Consider the following 25,459-nt stretch of genomic DNA (forward strand, 5'->3'; position numbering starts at 1 on the left):
AAAGGATGTGAAAGAATCATAATAACAATTTCTCACTACTCATTAACGGTCATTTATCACTTTCCTTTAACTGTTTCACTTATGCAATTTAAATTGGGGAATAAAAAAAACCCCAACCATTGAGTATCTAAATCCTCAGCTAGTATAATTTCTCATAGCTTAACTAAGGACTTTGGAATTATAATCTTCTACAGCAACTGAGGAACTGCTTTTCTTGTGAGAGGTAATAAACTCCTCAGCACGAATACAAATGGACAAACAACTGAAAAGGTCTGAATCACTAGCTTGCATACACCACCATGGGCTAAAATTCAGTCCCATAAGGTATCCAGGAAATACAAGAAATAGAAAACATGGTCATTTAGTGATGGATCTGTGAACAAATAATGGGCAGCACGTTGGCAATGAGCACTATTCTTAGCAAGAGATTTGGCCATGCTGAGATACAGAGGCACACAAAACCCCATGAGCATGCCACAGCTTCATTAACCAAAATAGGGACTTTTGAAGTTCAGGCATGAAAAATAAAGTCTGATTTTATCTCTGTTAGATTCCATTTGCCCAAAGATGTCCAAACCTCAAAAGGGGTCAGATGTTCAGTACAGATAATCACACAAAGTTTGGGCGTGTAGTTGAAGTCTATCCAAATTATCCCAGGCTCTCGAGGATGAAGGATGGGAAACCTTGTGAGAAGAGTTAAGAGACACCAACAGACGCTTTCTGCTACATTCTGCTTTCACTATGATCATAAATACTGCAAGAGCAGCCTTTGCTGTGGTATTTTAATGTTTCCAATCTCCAACTTCCCTCAGCTCTACTTAGAGCAATGCATTTCTAAGTGCATACACTCTTCAGGTAAAATTCTGTGCCTTTGTTGAAGAGCACTGTAGAGCAGGAAGCATCTATCTCCTTACTTGCCCTATTTCCCATAAATCACAGTGACCCATCCCATAATGACAAAGCCTGAGATATACAGAAAAAACTCCACGGTGGCAAGGGATGGGCATATCATTCAGCCTCATCTTCTTTGCCTGGACAACAAAGAGCCAGATGAGGAGAATTTGGCCAGTTTTTCTCCTCTATCCTTGCAAGAAAGGGAATTAATTGCTGCTTGTCTACACACATACATCCAGCGATTGGGAGCTTCTACACCCAAAGCTCCCTCAACTGTGCTTTCCAGAACGTCAGTGGAAGTGAGGCCATGCAAAGTGGTCCACTGGGATTTTGAGAAACAGTCTTGCAAATATACTGGTGGTCAAGAGACACTGGTAGAGTTGACAGAAGCAGATGTTGTAAAACACTGGGATTTTGCATTCTTAACCAAATGAAAATAATATATTCCAAAATCCTAAATCACGATCAAATTGCTGTAAAAAATGACATAGTTTTGTTTACAGTTTAGCACTGAGAAAGCTAAGAGCAGGTTTACCTCATTAGTTCAGCTTTATATTTCAGTAGTGCTTGGGACAGTAACTCAGGGGAGGACTCCTCAGTGGTAGAGGAGTCCCTCTGAGATTTATGACTTCAACAGCCATTAGCTAGAGAAAATGCAAGTGACTTGCCCATTGTCACACATAGCAGGTCAGTGGTAAAACCAAGAAGAAAGCTCTTAGTCTACTTCCTACCCAGTGTTCCCTTCACATAAACAAACTGCATGACACCAAGATGAAAAATATTTACTTCAACAAATCCATTATTACATGAAGCTCATCTCTAATAAACATGCTCTGAATTTATTCTGGATACACCTTTTGAGGGTACATCGACACCTACAATGGGCATTCAAAGAGATGAGTTTAACTGAAGATGCCATTCTTAGCATAAAATCAGAGAATCACAGAGTATCTCAAGTTGGAGGGGAGACATAAGGATCATTGAATCCAACTCCCGGCTCCTCGCAGGACTACCTAAAACTAAATCATATGACTAAGAGGGATGTGCAGATGCTCCTTGAACTCTGATAGTCTTGGTGCTGTGACCACTTCCCCAGGGAGCCTGTTCCAGTGACCAACCACCCTCTCAAGTGAAGAATCTTTTCCTAATGTTCAGTCTGAACTTCCCTTGATGCAGCTTCACATTCCACTTCATTGTGTCCTACCATGGGAATGACATTCTGCATATCTCACCATGAGGAGCAGGACAGCAAGACCAAAATCCACCTTGATGCATACAGTGAGCAAATGACCCGTGCATTGTAATTACAGGGGCAAATGCAGCCCTCTGTACATTTTCTTGCCCATTTAAGTATTCAAAGAAAGACAAAAACCTGGAATCAATCTCTGACCTCACAAAATCACTCTCTGAATAACCCTGCTGCAGAAGACACTCCAGGGGTCAAGATTTCTGGAAAAGAACCATCCTATGTCTGTTCACAATCTTTCTTCAGTTACAGGCCATAGCCTGTTCTTGTGAGCAAACTCCAAATTCTTTATTACATCTTCTCCTTCCGTTACTGACGCACCCTAAGCCCCTTCTCCTTTTCCCAAAACCAAACTCGATAGCCTCCAGCTACACATCACATTCTGGAATATTTACACATTCACGTCTTCCACTGAAGGGTGACTGCATTAGGCAGCGTTTTCCAGGAGACAATGGCTTTATTTTCTCTTCTCCTGACACAGTTCATAATGGGATGTAATATGTTGTGTGAAGCACAATGAACATCAGCAGCACAAACCCTGGTGGAAACCATAAATCTTGAACACATTGTCTGGATTCTTCGTTCCAGTCACAGGAAAGCAGCTATGGCTGTGTAACTGGCTACCATGCTCAATCAGCTTTCTGACCACTGTGTATGCTCAGAGAAATAGCTCTACACCAAAAAAAGTTTTTACAGCTTTCAGAGTCACTTTGGAATGAACAAGTATGCTTACAAAAGAGCAATAGGGCTATTAGGCCAGGTGAAATGCTGTGAAACCAGTCCAGCTAATGCGAGCGACCAGTCTAGAGTTGTTCTGCATGTGAAATGGCTACTTCCCGCTTTCCTTCAGCTACCGCTCGTGTCAAAGCTGTTTCATTTCCAGCCTTTCCCCTGATAGACCCACCTTTTGTACTCATGCAAGTCCCCCACACCTGTTTACCTGCGTGACTTCAAGCAAGACCTGCACTCAGGTCTCCCTAGGTCTGCTACAGTGAAGAAATACTCTGTAAGAGCAATACTGTACCTGTACATTAAGACACGTTACTGGAAGTCCGGTAACCTGCATTCAGGTCCAAGCTCTACCACAAACTTGATTAGCACGGTTGGCTGAGCAACTTCGCTTCTGTTTTTCTTCAGACTCCTCTTTTGCCTCTCGTCTACTGGGACTGTGAGCTCTGTAGGACAAGAAAAATGTTTCCCTGAATGTTTACTCAGCAGCCAGACTTCATCGTGGTAGGGACTGATGGTTACCATCTAACGCAAAGAACCGTTATCTGACCAAGCTGTCTTCAACCTGTTTGGGACAGTGATTTACTATCTGCAAGGGAGGTTCTGGTAGAGTGAACATATTCTGAACTGACTTCACACAGAGACCATTACCTCATTTGCTGGAGTCTGACTGGATCAGGAGTGCAGACACCAAACCTTAAGTAGCTAACTAAATAAATAAATAAAGGAGCAATATTTCAGTCACCTGTGAATGCTTGTCTTTAAAGAAAATCTCCAGCTTCCTGTCCTGTTTAGGGCCATGAGAAGGAATAACAAAGTCCGGGGAATGAGTTGTGAGTTTGTGTCCAGTTTTCCAGTTTTGCTGGTGTTGCTGGTTTTCCACAATAGTAGCATATGTAGACCTTTGTTACGGTTGATAAGAACATGAGGAGTACAAGATTAAAAGTATCTACATTTCAGAGTTATTCCTTGTAGGGTTTTTGGTATATTGAATAAATCTGTCAGCTTCTATGTATGAGTCTCAAAGCACATTTCAAGCATTCACAAAACACATTCCTAACACTTTCATAAATGAAAGTTTCATTTTTGTTTCCAGCAAGTGTATGTAATTGAAAGTGTCATAGCATGTGCATGGAAGTCAGGATTAAGATCAGGAGTCACCTCACTGGTCTTAGCCAAATTAGAAGCAGATAATAACTAGATAGTTATTAGCAGATCTTAATTTAGGAAATCAGGGGAACAATTAGCTCAGTTAATCTGACCTCCTGCACATCACAGTCCAGAAAGTCTTCATAGCACCTCTTGTAGAGTGTCTCCTCCAGAAAGGCACAGAACAGGCCAGAAAGTTCCAACAGTGAAATGTGAAGAAGAAGAGAACTGTCACTCTGCTGCCCCCAGCAACAAGCCCACCTTAGCCACACTTTCTCAAGGGACAAGCACCAGCTCCTGTGGGCAGAACTGATGCTATGCTTTGCTCAGAAAAAACTAGCCAGGGAGCAAGAAGAAAAGAACAATCTGTTCTCAACTGGAAGCAAAGACTGAGGTCCCTCTACCACGGCTATGCATCAAACAGTTGCCGAGTCTGGGAAAAAAAAATCAGGAACAGGCTTCTAAAATCTTTCCACATGCATACAAGGCCCAGCAGTTCCACAGGTTTTCCAGCACGTGCCCAACATGCTCTCATTGCTTTTCCTCCTTTCCCTCTGTTGCTGCAACCACTGAAGAGCTCCCATCAAGATTCACTCACTGGTAAGTATTAGCATCTTCACACTGGGTTGCTACAGGTTTTCTCTCTTCCTTCCCACCATTGTTTATTTAGCAGATATGCTTCTAACAAGCAATACATAAATAGAATGGGCCCTCATAAGAAACCAGTGAGACAAGTACAGTACGAGACCTGCAGACACAGCAGAGAGCTGCCTCCGTAAAGTTCTTTCCAACCCTTTCAACCACACTCCCATCGTAACTCACAGCAGCCGCGATACATGCTATTTCCATCTTTGATGGAAATGAACCCTGTTGGGTTACATAAACATACATAGCTCAAAAGATGTCACAAGTCTGACCTTTGCTTTTCTTTGCTGGCTTTCTCAGTATACGACGCTGGCTGTCGAACAGAATAAATGACGGGATGCACAGAGAGCAACATCAATGAGACCAAAGGAATTCTGGCCAAAAAAAGAAGACTGTGGAAGTGATACAAGGATGTCCCTTGGCAATCTTATGATTATTGTCTTGTTTTGTATGTACTGGCTTTGAAAAGCTGGTAATTGTTCCCGTGTGCCAGCTGAGATTAGAAGACCATTTGTGTTGGTATCAAAGGAGACAAAATTTTTTTCCACCCTTTCCAATAAGAGGAGCAACACCATCTTTCCACTGGGCAAGTCTCTTCTTGTGTAACTCCACTAAAACAATGGATTTTTATCAGTGATGAATTTGGTCCATTGTTCTCATGGATTAATGCCAAAACGACGATAAATGTGCTGCTGTTGCTAGCATCTCTGGTGTGAGCTGTAAGGTAAATAATGCTCCAACATGGTCTCCCTTTCAGACAAACATCTGGATTTCTACTGATTGCAATTTAGCTGCATAGACAATGAAGGCATTATTGTTGCAAAAAGCATTAGAGGTTTCTATAGCACTGGCCATATTCAAGTGACCTTCAGCAGAACCAATTTTAAAAGGTGGTTTTAGCGCACACAGGAAAAAAACCAAGAGAGAGGCACCTCATCACTGCTACTTTTTATGCCACTTACTGGAGTGAGGTTCTGCTACATCAGCTACCAGACAGTTCTATAGGATTTAGTGGTGAATATAGCTGGTCCCTGGAGGGTTTTATAGGTCTGATACAGGGAAAAGAACAAAGTCTTACAAGTCTTGATGCCAGCAAACATACATAAAGAACTGATGTGTTGGTACAAGGAATGCTGTACAGCTGCTTTGTTTGTATGATGGAAACAGACTTCTCCTGGAAGCTGAGCCTCATGGCTGAATTTACAGAGAAGCAGTTCAGTTTTTCATCAGCAGAGCTCATTCCCCATCAGCTGTTACAACTCCACTGACAACAGTAGCAAGGTCACTGCTGACTTTCTAATGCTGTGATTCTGATCTAAATACGATTGGACTGAGACCACTTTCACTCAAGTTACAGATTACCATTCATTCATTTTTATCAGGGATTAGGTCTCTGCTGAAAATCCCACCCAGTAACCAGCCAGTCATTGTGTTTTCAGCTTCCGAGGGAGTTATTTTTGTTCCTTCTCTATGGAATAACACTGAATCAAAGAACTCTCTTGAACGCATCATGCCTGACCCATGCTCAGACAGTAAACTTTACAAGAGAAATATGTTTTGTTTCAGCTGTACTCTTTCTTTTCCTTCCTTATTTTGAGGTCTTTGCATAGAGGTCGAAGATTCAGGGCCTCCCACATGCTAGAGAACATACTACTGCAATGACAGTAGCAGTTGGCAGCTCTACTCCACAGGAATGATTCTGCCATTCATGCCTGGGATTAATCCATGACTCTGAGTAGTCTCTAGTCTCGGTATGTTTAGCCTCCTCATTTTTCTCACAAGACACTGCTACTTAGTTTCTATCTTCTCAACTGTTAACAGTAAGGCTATTAGCACTATCCTCACACTCCTTTCAGTTCAGTGCCTCGCAGATGTTTCTGACCAGAAAAGGACCTCTGGGGACTTGTGTCTAAACTTCCTGTTGGGGTGAGAAAGAGATAAAAGAACTGGCCTGATCTGGACTGCTCTAATTTGATTCCCAAAGAGGGAAATCCCTTTTCATTTAATGCATCCTTATCGCCCCAAGCAGTGCAGCTGTGCAGTAGAATTAACCTTAGAGGACACTGCTGAGTTACACAGAGGAGCATCCTGCATGGGACTGCCCACGACTGTACTTTCCCACTGCTTCTCTCCCACCAATCACGAAAAGATGCTGCTGCTCCCCTTGACACCACTTTGAGGTCATTATTGGTTCTAGCATGAAAAGGAAGCGAGTAGTATTAAAACATAAACCATCTTAACTTATCACAATCACAGCATGTTGTTAAGTTTTCAGCAAGTGTTTTTCAACTTCACACTGAAGTCGTGAAAGATATCTTCAGAGTTCTATAGTACTTTAGAGGAACTATGAAAGGGACTACTACATCCACGCATAACTTGTCTGCTTATCTAAGTATTTTCAGGTTCTGCCTTTAAACACAGATTTCTGTAGGACCTAATGTGCTGCTAAAATGGGTCAAGATCTTCTTTACGGCTTACATTTTAAAATACCATGTAGGTCCATCAAGTGATTTAGCAGCACACAGAACCAGATACTTTAAAAACAGTCTACAGCAGATGTCATTAAAAAAGAAAAAAAAAAGAAAAGAGAGAGAGGCTACTCCTCAGAAGCAAATTCCAGTCTTGGTTTTCACAAACATTATTCTTACCTGTGGGGTGCTTTGCCCCAACATTTTTTTTCTTCCTTCACAGTTCAGTGACAATCCTGGTTCCCACAGAGAAGCACTCTTCTCAAAAAAGCAGGAGAGACATATTCTTTCTGAGACATTCAGTGACAGCCACAGCTCCCAGACACAGGATAGGCCATGCACAAGTGAAGGAAGAAGCATCTGGCTGTTCAAATTTGGAACATTTGGAAACCCTGGCTTAGCAGGATCAAGGGTGTCATGGAACCACATGACTTTGAGCACCACAAACAAGGAATGCAAGACATTAAGACAGTAGAAAGCAAAGTGAATTAACTGGCAATGTTTGACTTAAATTATATTAATGTCACAATGTCAGTCTGACATTTTAAAATATACAGTCATCTGTTTTGTTATGTCTTTGAGGGAAGCAGAATGTAGGAACATGTAGGAACAATAATCACACCAGGGTCAAGAGTTGACATTGTTGTCATTCTTTATAGTACAATAGCGTAAGAAGTGGCAACCAAGACAGAAGCTTCCCTGCACGAGACACGGTACAGAGAGATCATACTCCAAACGGACAAGTGGAGAAGGGGAATAGAGTGAAAGGGCAGAACATCAGATAGGTCTTGGGAACAATAACTCATTAACTATTGCACTGTTCACCTCATCCACTGCCATTCCAGGACAGAGGAATGAGAGGAGGACATGCCTGGTTCTCTTCCCAGATGAACCTGTTTCATTCTTTCTTCTCTCAGTCAAAATACACACAGATACCCTTTCTGGTTTAATTGCATTTTTGGGAAAGGAGAAAGCATACAGAATATTTTGTTTCCCATACATTGCTGTGTTTTCCCCAGTTGGGAGAAAAAAAAAAAATCCACCTTGCGAAAATAACACCTTGTTCCTGCACATATTGGCACTTGCACTGCTTCCATGTCATGTTTGCTCTGTCAAAACAAGTTTTCCTCGCCCCTCAGGGTCAACCCAGCTTTTGAAAACCAAGCTGTCGTCTCCAGGCATCATCACTAGCAGTAGCCAGATAACAGACTACGAGTTCACATTCCACAATGGTTATGACTAGTGATGAATGAGCCAGCTCAGAGACAGAAGGAATTTCCTACAGGTTACACTGACCTTCCAAGAAACATGTTCGTCTGATTTAGTGAAGGCAGCAAAGAGGACACATTAGTCCAGGGGGTTGAAGGAGGAAGGGACAAAATCCTAATTACAACAGAGGACATAGTGCACAGCACAAATCATTACTGTTCAGCGGATCTGCATCTGTTCCCAGAATGCTGCAGGTGCCTTACCAAAGTGTAAGTAAAGTAATAATATATTAAAACAATATAAAGAGACTAATACAGTTTTGCCACTGTCAACAGAGAAAAACTGAGGTAAACACAGTAGATTACAGGACGATATGGGAAAAAACATGCTAAACAGTATGATGTTTTATGGTTAAATGTTTGGCCTAAACATCACAAACATCAGGATGACAAAACATCATGGTACTCAAAGAATACCAGCCTTAGTGTTCACTCTACACTGCCATAAACCTAACTCTATAGCTACGTATAGACCTTCTACCTGAGGCAGGAACCAGACTTTGGTGCGTGGAGGAAACCAGAACCTATATCCATAGCTATGGCATTTCTGTTGCAATTGCAGGTTTGGTCTGTTGTTTTGATACTTTTGATGTATTTGAATGCACAGCAGGCCAAACAAGCAACGAAATCTATTCCAAATGTTGCATTTCAAATAGTCTAGTCATACAGCACTTGTTATGAGATTATAACTAATCCATTAATTGATAGTATCTACATTCCCAGGATTTCAGCTGCAGCGCTAAACCGTTCAGCATATCTAATAAGCATTAATTCACCATTTATCACTAGCACTTGTAACCATTGCATAAGTATGAAAAATACAGCCTTCCTCCATTAGTCAGCCTAACATATAGTCTGTCAGTCCCATCTCTACCCTACTCTAGGTAGAACCAGTGCTTGAAGCCTGAAATGTCCACAAAAGGCACAAAATGCATTTTGCCATTTTCTGCAGAGCTCTGATGAGGTAGCCCTGAGAGAGAGAAGACTCTGTAATATCACATTAAACTATAGATGCTGTATAAACCCAGGACAAGATATTCAGAGGGTGTCAATCTGCATAGTTTTACTAATCCTACATCAGCTAACAGCCCGATTCTTCTCATTCATCAGCCCATTTATTTGAGACAATACTGATGCAGGAGGCACTGAAGAATGGAAAATTATCTTTAGGACTGGTGAGTTTATAATGTTTAGTACAGGCTGAGTTTTTGCCAAATTAAATTCACTTATTTAACTAAGGAGAGAAATGGAGACTTCAGGGGACGTGACCTGCTCTAGTCAGCTGCAGAAGTTGTATGTTAGATTTTGAGTTTTGCAGATATCTTTAAAACTTCACAGAAATTAGGAAGGAAAAAAATTAGGAAAATATTTTCATTTAAAAATTCCATTTTTCCACCCTTTATGACTCAATAATTGTAACTCCTTGCTGAACCAGAAACATGCTGAGAAAAAAGTTTTGACTGTGCTATTTTAGGATTTCCTTCCACAGCAAGAAAGAGGGAGTGATAAAAACCCCTTAAGCTTCAATAAACATCTCTGAGAGAAAGTTCAGATCTGTTCATATTGTTTTCTGACATGATGCCTATAATGACTGGTTTTAGTTTCATATTTTAAAAAAAATAAAATCTTTGTTTTCAATGAAAAAAAGGCAACATTAAAAATAAGAAGCTTTGTTTCCATGAGTGAAGTTTGTTCTGCAGTGCAACACAGTACCTAGAACTCCTGAGCTTCCTCCTGGAATGAACAATGGAAACCACTTTTTCAAATATTAATGTGCATTTAATGAATATATATTCATGAAAGTTCATTAATAACAGTGGTGACATATATTTGTGATTATTCTTTAGCTCTTTGTTGCATGCTGAAGCACTGGCACTAAGCAAGGTACCCTCTTACTGGGTATTAACTGACCACCTTCCCCCCAGACTTGGCATCAGGGTAGTTGCTTGTGCTGCTCTTGCTCCAAAAACACACAGAAAACTCCACTGTAGTAGCCACCCCGTTGTCTTTCCTTAGTTCCTCACAGAACAAGAGGAACGAATGTGTGGGCTGTGGTTGTGCTTATTCTCCTGTGTTCTCTCTCTAGTTTTCGCTTCATCACTTGCCATGGACAACAAATATCCTCTGAAGGACCTCTGCATGCGACTGAAAGGTTCAAGTCTTGCAGAATGAAGAATACATGGTTTGAGAAGCTTACGCTTAGCCCCTGCTACAACTAGGAGGAAGCATCAGTTTTTGAAGGACAGATGTTTTGATCCTGAAGCAGCAAGAGCCCTGCAGGAACCCCTGATTTGAGTCCCTGTGTGCTATGAGCACTAAATATAGCCATCTCTTAGAAATATCGAAAAAGGCTGTAAAAAATGAAACTATAAAATCACAACCCAAAGTGAGAAAACGGAAAGGATGAAAGGCCAGGATGTTGTCCTTACCCCTAAAAGTCACACTGCAGCACAGCATTCAGGTCAGCTATGTTAACATCAATTTTTCGAGTGCTGTAACTATTTCCACTCCTCTTAACCCTCAAAGCTTCTCCCCCTCCCCACACACTACATCACATCATATGACTAATGAGTTTGACCCTTCTTCAACCCCTATCTGCAGTCTCTCATGGCTCTGTCACTGTTTGCTTCCTGCCTTTATTAAATCAGATGGGCTGTGTGTGCTCTGAGTCCCAGAGCCAGAGGAACACAGAGAGACAGAGAAATACGGGCCATCCTCTCCGAGCCTCCAGGGCTGTGCTCCTTCTGTTTCCTCACTGTATTGCTTCATGGATGGGCCACTCCATCATTTTTTCCCACTCTCATGATAAAATCACTACTTCCTCCTACTAGAAGAAGGAGAAGAGAAATGCAGGCCTCTTCATAATGTCATTCTACACTGCAGGACTGCATTATGGGTTTTCCAAGCTATTTATTATTGCACTGCCTTACTTTAACGAGGGTGATCTCTTCAGCTTCTGTCCCTTTCCCCACTCCTCATTTCTCTCTTCCTTTCTCTTTCATTTCCCTGCACCTTTCACCTTTTTACTCCTTCTTCCTGACTAACCCACTCTGACCATTTGACCCTCCCTTAACATCAGTTACCCATCTCTTAAAGGGAGATGATTACTAAACCTCTGGCCACTGGAGTATTTCCAACATTTTTACTCTGGCTTTTGGGGACCTTATTTGTCTTTATCTCACTGTGTTGGGATGGTTAGAAAACTTTAAGCTAAACACTTCTTTTGGAAATTACCAGTTCGTTCAAACAGAAAGATTCAGCAGAGATGGGTTAGTCCACCTCATTTCTCACGTAAGCTTTGAGATCTGTTTGAGCCTTGGCAGACCAGTCTACTTGGACTTCTGCAGAAACGAGGGACTGAAGACTTCTAGCCCTGGTCTCACGGGAAGCCCAGCACTTGGACTGTCCCTCATGGCTGTCTCAATACCTGATAGTGAGGATTTTAAAAATCTGGGTATTTAATTTCTAATCTGAACAAAACCAAATGTAAAAATATCAGCAAGCTTCACAAAAATGGAGTTACTTCTTTCTGCATAGCTCCACACAGGCAACCCAGTATTAATAATACTCACGGTATTATGATGGTCCAAGACCATCATGTACCCGAGGACAGCATTCACCTATTACCGGTCCTGACTATATCTGACAGTTAAACATACGTGAGAGATTTGTGTCACCCATTATAGTAAGTGGGACTTGAAAGTAGATCCTGGAATTGAATTCCACACTTTCTAGGGTGGCGGATGTATAAATACTGCATGCAAGATCAATAAATGATTACTAGCATTGTTAACAAGTGGCTAATGTCTTGTTACAGACTTTTATAGAGTCCAGTTGGTCAATAGGTTGCATTTAACCATGACTTATGATCACCTATATCACATAATAACCATGCCTGTAATATGCTTACACAGTCTATTCATCATGCATTAATCCTTTTAAATTTATTTATGAATATAGTCTTACTCTAATGTTTCACCAAATGGAGTAATAATAATTGGCAAAAGAAGAAGAGCTATGCATTTTGCAGCCATTTTTTACCTAGGCCAAGGAACAGACTTTGAATCAAAGATTCAGTTCAAACTCACTCTCAGAGATTAGATCCAAAGCATTGGTGCAGGCTAGAAGTATTCAGAGACTCCCTGAATTCAGTTAGAAGGAACCCGGATCAGCCATCTCAGAGGAGGTAACAAAGGAGGAAAACCACTGAGATGTTTCTGGGGAAAAAAATCATAGTCCACAAAGGAATAAACAGAGCCACAGACTCCAGCGATAACAGCAGTAGGAACTATTGCAACATCTCTGTTTAATCTACTTGGACTAGAAGCTCTGCCTAGAAAGCCCTTCTCTGCATATATACAGCCACTTAAAGTGAGGTGCCATGCAGCACATACAACGCACGTAATGCACCCATGGCGTGTAGAGAAACAGGCAGCCCCCTAGACTGCACATCTTATGGATGAAGCCTTTTGCATACAAAATCTATCCTTGTTTTATGAGCTCCAGCTTGTACCTGTTGATTCACTCTTACATTTATAAGGTGTAAGGCCTGGATCCTGGACTGCTTCATCCCAGTAATATATTCTCACAGACAGAACAGAACAGGTTCAAAACCTCAGTAAGCACCAATTTATACTAACATTATGGTCCTCCACACCCTTCAGACAGAAAAGGCATTAAAACACAGACTTGATACCTACTTTCTTCCCTTCGTATTGCCAGCGCGGTGAATGTAAGTACACATACTGTACATATAATTGTGAGGACTGTGAAGTTTTGCCTATCATCTTAAAAATCAAGCAGTTAAAGGGTATTTCAGAAATACTTAATGGGATTTTCCCACCAGTAAACCCTGTGCTCAATGGTACGTTTTAATAAGAGCAGAATCAAAATCTCATTTATGGACTAAGAAGGTTGTACTGAGGGTAACATTAGTGGAGGCTTTGCCAGAGAAAACAGAAGACTTAATAAGAGAAGGGCTCAAGAGTATTAGTAAGAAAAGTTGTGAGCTGCCTACAGGCTTTTTCTCTTCTGGTATCAGAGTGGAAGAAAAGCCCCTGTGGTTGATTCATTATGCCATTTCATTTCTTCATATATAATTTACATGCAATGTAAATACGGTAAATTATTATTTCTGGATTGCATTCTTGGGCCCTGATCCAAAGCCCACTGAAGCTGACAGAAAGACTTCTAGGTTGCAAAAAATCAAACATTATTGAGAAACAGGCCTATTATACGCCAACACTCATTAGAAAGGAGTTTATATTCTAGGAAGGGTTAAAGACTCAGGCCCCAGGATCAGCAAAATGTTAAGTACATGCTTAACTTTAAGGTTACACTCAAATCCCAAGTGGATCTAAAGCACATGCTTAATTGCTTTGCCAAATCAAAGCAAGTACAGATTTTTATCTGAATGTAACTACAGCCGTAATCTGGACTACCGGGTGGCTGATAGCACAATGAACTTTCTTGAAGAGCTTCGGAGCTTTCTTATTCTGGATCCATCCAGCCAAAAAAACCCCATAAGGAATAATTATAATGACTACAATTGTTTTTCAAGTTCAGGGGAAGAAAAAAATTAGTTCTGTATCAGTTTAGTTCTTAGATGAAATCTTGCATCTGTTTTTCTTTTACATTAACTTCTTTGTTCATCACTGCTGCTTTTATTTTCTCATCTTGCTGCTTCAAGAGCTCTGTGAGTAAATCCTCCTACCTCAGGAGCAGAAAAAACTCCTTATTTGGGTGGCAAAGCCAAGCCAAATGTCTCAGATCTCTGTGCCTTCTGATCCCAGTAATCCAGTGTTGGAACAAGATGACCTCAAAGGCCTTTTCCATTAAAATCTTACAGACTTAACAGTTCTTTTGGATAAAAATCTGTAATTCAGATGCTGCTTATGGCCTTTTTCCCCCCTCCTTTGGCTTACCTTCATTGTCTTGCACCAAGGTGGAAGAATATCTTCGTGGATGAAGGAATTGTCTTCACCTCTCTGATTCGGTGTGATATATCCAGTTTCTCTATAATTTCACTCTCTCCACACTTGAACTTAAAGGCAACTTCACAACCTTTCATCCCCTCAATGCTTTTTGTCAGGTGACGAAAAACAATTAGTCCTGTTCCTGAGGTTAAGAACTAAAAGTCTGGCAAGTTTAACTATGGACAAACCAGTTGCTGCTCAAGTTACTGTGCAAGTATAAACAGGCTGGCTTGTTCCAACATAGTGGCCTTTTTTTTTTTTTTTTAAGTCTTTTTAAAATATATATTTCAAAACTCACAACCCTAGTCACAGAAACTTGTAGCAATTTGCCTGGGATCACACAGAAAGTCTGTGGCAAAGCAGTGACAACGACTTGGTCATAAATCCACCAATTCCTAGGGTTGCACCCCAGCACTGAACCATCCAGCTCTACCATGTCCCTTGCTTTTAAACTACTCACAACAGGGCCTCCTCAGAAGGGCAGGCACATGTCTTGTAGCTCAAGACTTCCAAAACCCCTTTCTTGTATTTTTCCCTGCGGTGCTCTCAGAGTAGTTTTAAAGTTTTCTTCCTGTTACCTTGTATGTAAACAGCAAGTCTGAAAAGAACGGCTGCAAATAAAGCAAACAACTTTACGTTTCATGTGTGAGCTCAAGTATTTCATCACAGGCTCCCTGCTCAGGCCTTCTTGTCACCTGCAAATGCACAGACTTGAGAGTGCACACAGAGTGCCACAATCTTTCAGCACTTTTCAGATGGCCACGGCTGCTGCTGCTTTGGGGAATCTCTAGAGAAATACTACAGAGCTGTACAGTGATTTGTTAACGTCATCAAGAATGAGGAAAGATTGCAGGGGAGAATTTATACATATTAAAACCAGAGAGACAACTCTGATATGTGTATTGGAGGTCTTTCAAGGTTACCATATGCCACTGGATTAATCCCAACAGTCTTAAGGTAGAGGTGAGAAATGTTCAAATTATTTGATTAACTTCAAAAGGAAAGATTTTTACGCCTCTACCTTTTGGCATCCCTACTCTGTCCCAAGCCAAGAACTAGAAAATTTACAACAAAGCCAGCTCCATACCTCTGACCAATAGATTCCAAAAAGTGTTGTAATCTTGGCTCACTTAAAGTAAGCCAATTTTGTGAAAGGAAAAATCTGTGCCAGTGTTACAATAATTGCCTGTCAGGAACCTCTTTATTGAAAGAATATTTTTTCTTTTAAGTGGAAATTGGGACAGGCATGGAGAAATATCAAAGCTGCATTTTGCACCACTGAAAACAGGCAACAGCTAATTCCCTCTCAGTTTATCATTTTCTTAAATAGCCTCTCAAAAACACATTGCGGCTGTCAGTGGTTGCCCACAGAGAATGATTTGTACTGACCCACTTCAGATGACCAGAAGTCAGAATTTGCCATGAGACAGCAGAATTGTGCTCAAAGTATTTCCCGTGAATTTCTCTTTTCCCTTTTTGCCCAAGTGAAAGAGAAGCAGAAGCTGTCTCAGCTGCTGGAGCCACCTCCTGCTGCAACTCACCCTGCAGAGCACCCCCTGGGGCAGGGCAAATCTTCTGCCACAGGGTAGAGAGCCTCAAACCCCAGGAAGTGGCAGTCAGAACGATTCTTCCTCCCAGCATCCCTGCAGAAGTGGGAGCCTGGAAGTCCCAGCCATTGAATTAAAGCTCCTCTTGGAAATTTCTTTCTGTGGTGGAGCAGTCAGGCACTTTAAGGGCTCTAAATCCCCACTGTACCCAACAGCATCTTTCAATTAGAAAGTCTGAAAGGAGCAACAATACCACTGCAGTTTATTCTATTTCCAAAGGTCTGCTCTGCAACCAGCGCACCGCTTAACCTTTCATAGCCATCTGTTTTGCTCTGGCCGCCAGTCAGCAAACAGAGGACAGAATGATGGGTATTCCCCTTTTACAAAAACGGAAGATAATACACCATCCCTGAAGGTGCAAGAAGCTCACGCTAATAAATCAGGGAAATTAAATGCAGAGGATTGCGTAGGTGCATGGCTTATATCCCATAATCCCACTCCAAAGAGAGCTTTCGTGCTGCCACTCCCTAGCAACCCAAGCAAGCAGCTTGTTTTATGACTCCCTTAGCGCCTTGGGTTGAGTGAGGTGTTGTGTGGGCCACTGGAAGATTAACAGTTGTGCTATGTAGCTGAGGGGCTGCAGGTAAAATCAGGGCAGAGCCACACCCCAAGGAATATCTGTTCTGCCTTCTGTGCACTGCACTGCAAACCAGCAGGCAGGAATCGCACAGCACAGGGCAGACGTGCAGGGCAGAATTAAAGTAGCTTCCAACCTGAAAGACTGCCTCACACTCGCAGGGAATGATGCAATGTAACACACCAGTTTCCAATTTCCAAAAACTGGAAAAGGACCTTCACCGGTGTATTTTAAATTCAGCTGCTCCATCTGAATGCGCATTTTAATTCTAATGAAAGCTGATCAATTTGTTCAGATGGTGATTCTCACACTTTGTTCTGTGAAGCAATATCCTGTTGTTATAAATGTATTGTTTTTACGTAGCAGAATACTTTTTCCTCATGAATCAAAAACCAACACACAAGGTAAATCAGAAGTCTACAAAGGCCTAAGCCAGAAATTCTTATTATTTAATGACTGACGCACAACCTGCAGTTCCTTGAAAATAAATTATTTCTTTACAGGAAAGTATGAAGAGCATGAAAATGAGGGGATTACTGAAAAGAACAAAGACCATCTCAAAACAAGGAGAAGTGAAAACCACTCCAACTAGAAATTTAGGAGCTTGGCAAAGCTCCTTCCAAATCCACTCTCCCCAGCTGCTCCTCCCAGGCCAGCTCTCCAATACAAGTCACAAGGAACTGCCATTCAAGAAATTGCTCAGACAAGAAAATGCTGGGCTGATACCGTGTCTGGGTACCATTCTGGCCACCAAAACAGGCTGCTGTAAGCAGTGATTACAAGGTACCACGCACACCTGCTGCTTCTGCTGCTACCTTCTCTCTGGTCTCTTGGTCTCACCAAGAACACCTTTTAAATTTCTCCAGAAAACCCTTCTAGTCCATATGCAGATGAGTTGTCGTACAGCCTGTGTAAGACAATAAACCAGGTGGTTATTTGTAGGCGTTTCATGGTTTCCAAGTTCTTCCTACAGGGGCACAGAGGCCATTCACTTCCGACAGGATCCTGTGTGGAAAACCTTGCACTTTAACAACCAGGCTCTAACTCATACTGTCATTCTGTTATGTGCTTGGCTCACGTCAAGCCTGCTGGCTGCAGATATATGCCAGCTGTGTAGGAAATTGCAGTATACTCCCCTCATGCCAGCTTTTAGGTGTTGCAGACTTACTCATCCTCGTACCATCAAGCTGACACGTTCTTGATTTGCCCAGACTAGAGCTGGCATGGCTTGGGGAAAGACATTACTGGTCAGCTCCAGCTGACTCATTCCCACTGGTTATGCAGTCAACAGAACTGACATACAGACATCATGCACAGAGCTTAAACTTTGCTTTACCTCTACTGGAACAAAAGTGGTTTCTCATTCCTGTAATTAAATACACTACAGTGATCCTTTCAGATTTCTGGAAGACCTGATTTCTTGTGTCACATATTTTAGCAGCTATTCTGTTGTGGGAGACTCTCATTTTCATTCAATGTTCTGGCCCCTTAACAAGTGCCTACACATGTAATATTTCCTGACACCACCCTCTATTATCTCTAGACTCTCCCCATTCCCAAGTACAGGTCTCTCAGGGCTTACTCCTCCATTTTATTAATCACAGATGTGTTTATGCCCCTTTAAAATCCCCATGGCTACATTAATCAAGGACATTCCCACAGCTATCCAAACTTCAGTGGACACCTGAAGGTCATTTGGACCTTCTGTCTGCCTTCTGGCAATGCCAGTCTTATGCTAGTTGTGTCTTCAGTACAGTACTAGAAAAAGACAGAGAACCTGATCTCACAGAAAGGTGGGCCACACGCTAGCAGTCATTTTAACTATGCAGGGAACACCCTCTGTGCCAATTTTTCTGTATCTGATTCTTAACAACCAATTAGTGAACAAGCAAGTGTATGCAGATATTTCCCCTCATCACACCCAAAGTGGAAACTACTGCCTAAACTGTCCTCATGCATACACCCCTTCTGCCAACTGAGACAGCAGAAAAACCTCACCAGTAACAAGGAGAAGCTGGAGCCAATGCTGACCCAGGAAGATCAATTCAATGTCTGCAGAATCAAATCCTAGTTTAAATATTAGTGCTCAGGAATACCAACTAAAATTAATGGAAGAAAGAAAAGCTTATTGTGTATGGCTTGCAAAACTTCATGATGGTGAATTTATATGCAATATGCATCTACTTAAAGTGAAATGAATGTCACTTACCGTTTCCTAGAATGAGAGAGTGCATGTTTTAAGTCCTGTTATAATGAAGCATCCAGGAAGTGAAAGCGAACAGCTCAGCTGTGGGTCAAACTTGAAAGTGCCTGGCCAACGTGAACCGAGACTTCAAAATTTCATAGCTCAGGACTATGAGAGAGTTTCAGTATGATCCATATTGCCAAAGATGCCTTTTTTAAAAAAAAAATTATATAAAATGTCCTAGTAAAAACATGCCTTTGCACACCTAGTTTATAACAGTCTCCCCTCAATATAAATTAAGACTAGCAAAGCAAGTATAATCCTACCCTATAAAAGTATTAGGCCACAGGATTTACTACACATACATGCTTCCCAGTATCTTGAAGCTGCCTGCATGCCAGCTGTGCTTCAGGCACTCTTTTGCATGGGCAACATTTGAGACAGAAAACAAAGCTGAAGACATGAGAAAGACCAAGGAGTTTCTAAACGGTGTCTTCTTTGGGAGCACTCTTTGTGGTCACGGCTAAGACATACCTTTACAATTCCGTAGCTGTTAAATGCCTGACATTTTACTAAAACCTGTCTTTTATGCAGCAAATGTGTGCAGTAAAGGCAGAATCAAAACTTACAATATGATGCATTATTACGTGGCCAGAATTTCCTGCCACAAAGGGAAGCGTATGCAAAGTGCAAAGAAGAAAAGGTACCTCTAATGTTTACTGCATACATTTCCCTGGAAGGAATCTGAGAACAGGAGTCCCCAGACAGTAACTCCCCTATTCTGTACAGCTGGGGCTAGAACTGGAGCTAAAAAACGAATTTATCTATGGGCACATAATTGCAAAATTCTTCAATTCAGCAGAACTCGTGCACTTTCATCTAGAGCATCTGGTATCGATTTGCAGAGGCCGTTGATTGAATCCAGTATGGTGATTCCCATGTAAATAGCAATCATCTTCTGACATTGTCATTGTTAGGTGGGAAGAAAAAGGAAAAACAGACAGGAAAGGCAAAATGATCACAGGCCGCTTCCAATTTCAGTTGGTTGGTTCTGAATACAACATTGTATCAAACCCAATGTAAAAGTTGGACACAATCAGACTTCCCAGCCCACAGGACAATAGATCACAGAGAAAAATAAATGACTCATCTGCACAACAAGTTAATAATAAAGCAAAAACCAGGACTGATACCTCCAACACCCAATACTCCATGAACTGAGACACCAAAAAACCAATGCAAGGTGAATGACTATCACTCTGAACTATATCCAAAATTGAAACATGGAGTCAGACTATTGAATGAGCACTCAAAACCACCAAATCAGCACCCGATTTCAAAGAACTTAATATCTATTGAGTCCCTTGAAGAAGGGCAGATTTCCAAAAGAGGTCGGAGTCCATTCACATATTCAGATGGCTAAACAGGAATGAGGACTTCTGAAAAGATCCCACTCCCATGTCCAGCAGTCATGAAGAGACACCAAAGAAATAACCTAATCAGCAACAAGAATTGCAGTGATGCAATGATGAGATTAATCAAAGGAATCCAAGAAAGAAGACTCAGTAAACTACATCCAATGAAAACAAGTAAAAAAGTGATCCCTAACCTAATTCACCAGGACTGAATTATTCTTTGTCTGATACCCCTGAAAACACAAGGAAACCGTTTATGGCTTCAGTTCTAGATGCTCACCTATAACATGTCGCTGGCATTTTAAACCCAGTCCTAACCTAATTTACCTCATCTTCATCTTCCAATCCTTTTTGTTGATTCTAGTGTTGTTAATTCCAGTTTATTCACATGCAAGGGACAGAATTAAAAGATTAAAAAAAAAAAAATCTTCTACCTTACAGTTGAAGAAAGCCGATCTTTGATTAACAACAAAGAACAAGAGCACAAACACTGCCTGTTCACTGAGTGCTCCCCCCACGCTGCTGTGTTGCAAAATTCTCTCCTCCTCATTACACTTTAAAGTTCCTTCTACTCTCAGTTTGTCAGACCAGGCTATCCCACCAAGTTCTGACCCTACTTACTACTTTCGAAATACATAGTTTGCAAAATTACATTTGGCCTTCTGAGGTTTCCCAATCTTTCTCCTAAAGATCCATTTCATCCTTTGAAACTATTTCTCCTTTGGAGAGACTCAGATCTCTCTCTCCAAATGAGAAACAAATACCTGGCTTCATTCAACTTGTTCCACCAAAGAGATGTCCAGGACAAGAGAGCCTGGCCAGGTACAACAGCCCCTTTTTCTCTCTATGAAAATCAGAAGATTTTGACCACTTCTAGTTTAGATTCATGTCTGGAATACTGCAGCTCTTTTTTCCCAACTACATCTATTTCCTACTGACTTGGCTGAATTGCAAAGTAAGCTGTTCAGCAGAGCAGAGCAGACGATGCAAAAGAAAACTTCACCTGTTGTCTTCTTCCAGTTTTGGGGTTTTTTTAACTTTTAAAGTCATAATATGCCTGAAACATCTAGTCAAGGCCAGAGAACTCCTGTTATACTTTAAAAGTCAAAGAACCCGTATTTAAAAAAAAATGGATTTTCAAGAGTTTACAGAGTTTTAAAAAGCTTTTACACAAATGAGTAACATTTAAAGAAGTATCAGCTTCCTGTAATTGAAAATCTCTGTAGGACAAAAAAAAAGACAAATTTCTAGTAACACTAAATTATCAAAGCAACATGTAAGGCCATGTAAAAGGAAAAATTTCTGGAGTTACTAAAAGTAGAAAGCCATAAGGGTTTTATAACACCCCAGTTAATTCTTAGAGGAACTCTTATTCCAGATGTTTGTTTGCCAGACCAGAGCGACAGTAGCTGTACAGACCTTGGTAGATAACACTGAAACAATCCAATGATAGTGAGCATGGTGAAAAGAAGCATCCCGAAAGATGTAATTATTGAGGAGCTATTAATAGTTAGTAAAGGCAAACGTGAATTTTTTCAGTTCTTCATACTTGAGTAATGCAACTGATCCCAGTGGTTATATGAAAGCAACTGAACTACCTATTTATAGCAGATGCCCTTTCTCCAAAAGACATACTTCTCTGAGACACTAGATCTGAAAGGGAAGAGCCAATCCTTAAACACCAATTTAATATTCAGGAAGTCTGTGATTCAGGTATGGACCTTTCTGCTGTTCTCTCCAGATTCCACCAACTGCAGAGAAGGTCAAAGGGCCACAGACCCCATTTCGGCATCTAAGTTGAAGGTCCAAAGTTAAAATTAATGTATCTTCCCACAGCACAGAATTTCCAGAAGTGTTTAAATGAACCAGGGGGAGAAACTCTCTGTAGTCAATCATCCTTATGTTTGTAAATGCTTTTGACTTTGCTATTACTCACCTGACTCCAGTGCTTTGTGCTCTCCTCAATATATCAATATATAAACCCAGGTCATGGACAGATGGGTGTTATAATGCTTCCCCAAATATTAGTGATTTATTCCCAGTCTCAGAGATATTATTTTAATATATCTTACTTTGTCAATATAATTGTGATGGAATGCCCCTTCAGGTGAGTTGTAAAGGTGAAAAGAAAAGCACCTCTGTTCAAAGCAGCAAAGAAATGAGGAAAAGCAGATAAGCAAGATGTATTAGATACTGTCTTAGAAACACCTGTGTTTCAACAGCAGTTAAATGGATGTAGACACAACATCTACCAGGTCCGGTTTAGATCTTACACGGCTCTCCCACCACACATCTCTAACACAGTACACAGGCATGGCAAGTCATGCAAAGTAACAGAGACTGGGCTATCCTTTTGTGTGAAATAAAATCTAGACTAATAAACCTACTTGTCTCACAAATTTTACAGCAATAGGTACCTGGAAAAATCCTATGGAAAGTGAAGGCTTCCTGCATATTTTAGCTCAAAGGTGATAACTACTAACCTAGATATTATAAAATATATTCTCTAAACAAGAATATTAGGTAAAAAAACAGAAAAGCAACAGAAATAGTGATACATTTTTCCCATTTAAAAAGACCACAATGTAAGGAAATGCAAATACTACTATTAACTATAACATTCATTCTTTCCTACAGAGTAAGCAGTCTTACACATTTCCCAGTAAGTGCAGGACTTATTCTCTACATGAAAAGATGTTTATCAGAAGACAGACATGACATGCAGCCAGCCTGAGTAAACATCATGGTTCATAATTTGTATTTTTTGACATTTTGTGCATCCTTAACGTTAAATTAATCTTGTTTTATTGTATTTAACTGAGCAGTAGTTGGAGCTGACAGCTGAGTTGCTACCACCATCAGAGCTTTGGGAACTGAATTTCTTTTCTCTTCATTTAAGCCAACCTTCTACAAGCTTCATTGATTTTGGGAGAAGAACTACCAGTTCATACCTTCATGATGACAGAAAATGAGGCCCAGAGTCTTTCTGAAAGACTTTCACCACTTGACAGATAACTCGTTCCAAATGTGCTTTGAAAGAAGCAGATTAAATACCTTAAAATCTGTGGGCTTCTCTTGGAGCTCCTCCCAGCTCCAAACCCAAAGTACTTTCCTAGCATCTCTGGATCCAAGTAAACAGCATCTTACAGGAAGAAAACCCCAACTGACTTCATCTGCAAATTGGGCCCCGAAGTTTACCTACCCAGAGTGTCAGGCTGGATTACCTATGGCTAACCAAGACCGACTCTCTCTCACAAAGCCTCATTATAATTTGATTCTTCTTTTAGTAGATTCCTAGTGGACAAGGATATGCAGTAAGGGATAAGAATGAGAGTATAAAATGTAAATGCAAATGTACATTTTTTCTTTTGCTTTCTCCCTCTCTCTTTCACTGTGTATAAATACAGCCTCTCTCTATATAAATACATAACTATGCATCTTTGTGTACTGGAGCCCAGGGCTAATGTTGAGCTGACAATAGTGGCACTAATGCTAATGAATTCTGATTATTCGGATCGGTCATTAAACTAATAAGCCCATCTCCAAATTAGCGTGGCTGCTTCAGCCAGCGAAAATTTAATCAAATCTGCTTCATTATTTCAGACGTGGTGCACTTGGCGAAAGTGACTGCGGGAAAGGAGAATGGGACCCTCATCTGATAATTTTATCACTTGACTGCCAGACCATGAAAAAATCGGTGTGATGAAGTTTTTTTTTTTTTCTGGGGGGTGAGGGTGTGGAGCAGAGGGTGTGTGCATGCGTGTGTGCTGTTTGAGCTTTCTCTCATGTTCCCTCCTAATTAAACTAAACCCATCCTCCCTTCCTCTGCCCTGTAACTGTTTTGTTTTTTCCACATCTTCCCCACCCCCTTCAACATCTTCGCTCTCTTCTCTTCCTTCCCCCAGGTCCTACTCTGCCCCCATCTCATAGCCTTTGCACGCATGACCAAGGAACAGCTTTCAGCATCTGAGACAGAGGTTGATGAGACTTCTGTGAGCTATACAGCAATACAGTTCGTCTTTCCCAACTCCAGCCTCCTTACACACAAATTTGCCCCTCTTTGCCTCCTCACCCTTATTTTTCCTCTTCATTTCTGAAAAAAACAAAAGCAGCAAACATACCTCCTGGCAAAAATATTTTTTTTGTCACCCTCCCTTGTTTTTATTTGGGTTGTTAGCATTTTAAATTTGATGGGGAATATAGGTCCTATGACTACACACATTTCTATGCACAGGAGCGTGGGGCACACAGAACAAGGAAACTGAGGACACACAATCCCAGTACACATAAACAAAGACATAAGCACACACTTACTTGAGCAAACTCAAAATTAACTTTCACGGTTGTATTTTGTACACTTACACCTGTGTATAAATTAGAAGCACATTTACAGGTTTCAATGGCAACGCTACAAATTAACCACAATGCAACTATGGCTAAAATTTCCTGTTTTCCTCCTCCTGCAGCTCCACCACCACTCTTAAGAACAAAAGTAAGCCCACCTTGGCAAGAGAGACTTATCATCTACAGAAATCTATCCCACTCACACATCTCTGTAAGAGACTTACTAATTCCTCCAGTTACTAAAGCTAAACAAAACATTAAAGTATTCCCCAAACCATATAAGGATATAAAAACAATACTCCAAAGCCAGAATATAAATGAAATATGAAGAAAAGATCAGGCCTTACAAATGCATGAGCCTCATCCATGTGCAGCCATGTTCAGTGCTCTTCTCTCAGTAATTGTATTCAGAAAGACAAATCTTACACTCCTTTTGGTACCGGTTAGTCCTGCAGGAAATGAAAGAGAATAATACATCTTGTCTATACTGACATATAAACATAATAAAGTGCTGGCCATCCCAATAGCCAGGAACAAGAAAGGAGCCAAGGTGAAGCGCTGCCTTCTTCAGCAATGAGCCACTGCCCAAGATCCAGGAACACATGTGAAGAAAGTACAGTCATTTCAAACAGCACTAGCCATTTGGCTGTGGCACATAGTAGATTTAGCAGGACTTCATCGGCAAAAGCACCTGGAGATCTTACATTGTTCCCAGAGGTACTCTGTCTTCTAGCACAGATTTCCTTTTAAAAGTTGGGATTCATTTCCCACAACTAACAGCTATCCATATCTAAATTAGTCACCTAGATTCCCTTTATCTGCAAAAGACAAACAGGTGCTTCCGAAGGGCTACTCCTTGATTTCCATCACACATCTTACATTTCAAGATAGAATGAGTATTCCCTGCAGAACAGCCTGTTTGTCTTCACTGATTATATTAGAAATATAGAGTTCACT

This window comes from Strix aluco, chromosome 18 (assembly GCF_031877795.1).
Source record: "Strix aluco isolate bStrAlu1 chromosome 18, bStrAlu1.hap1, whole genome shotgun sequence".
Lineage (NCBI taxonomy): Eukaryota > Metazoa > Chordata > Aves > Strigiformes > Strigidae > Strix > Strix aluco.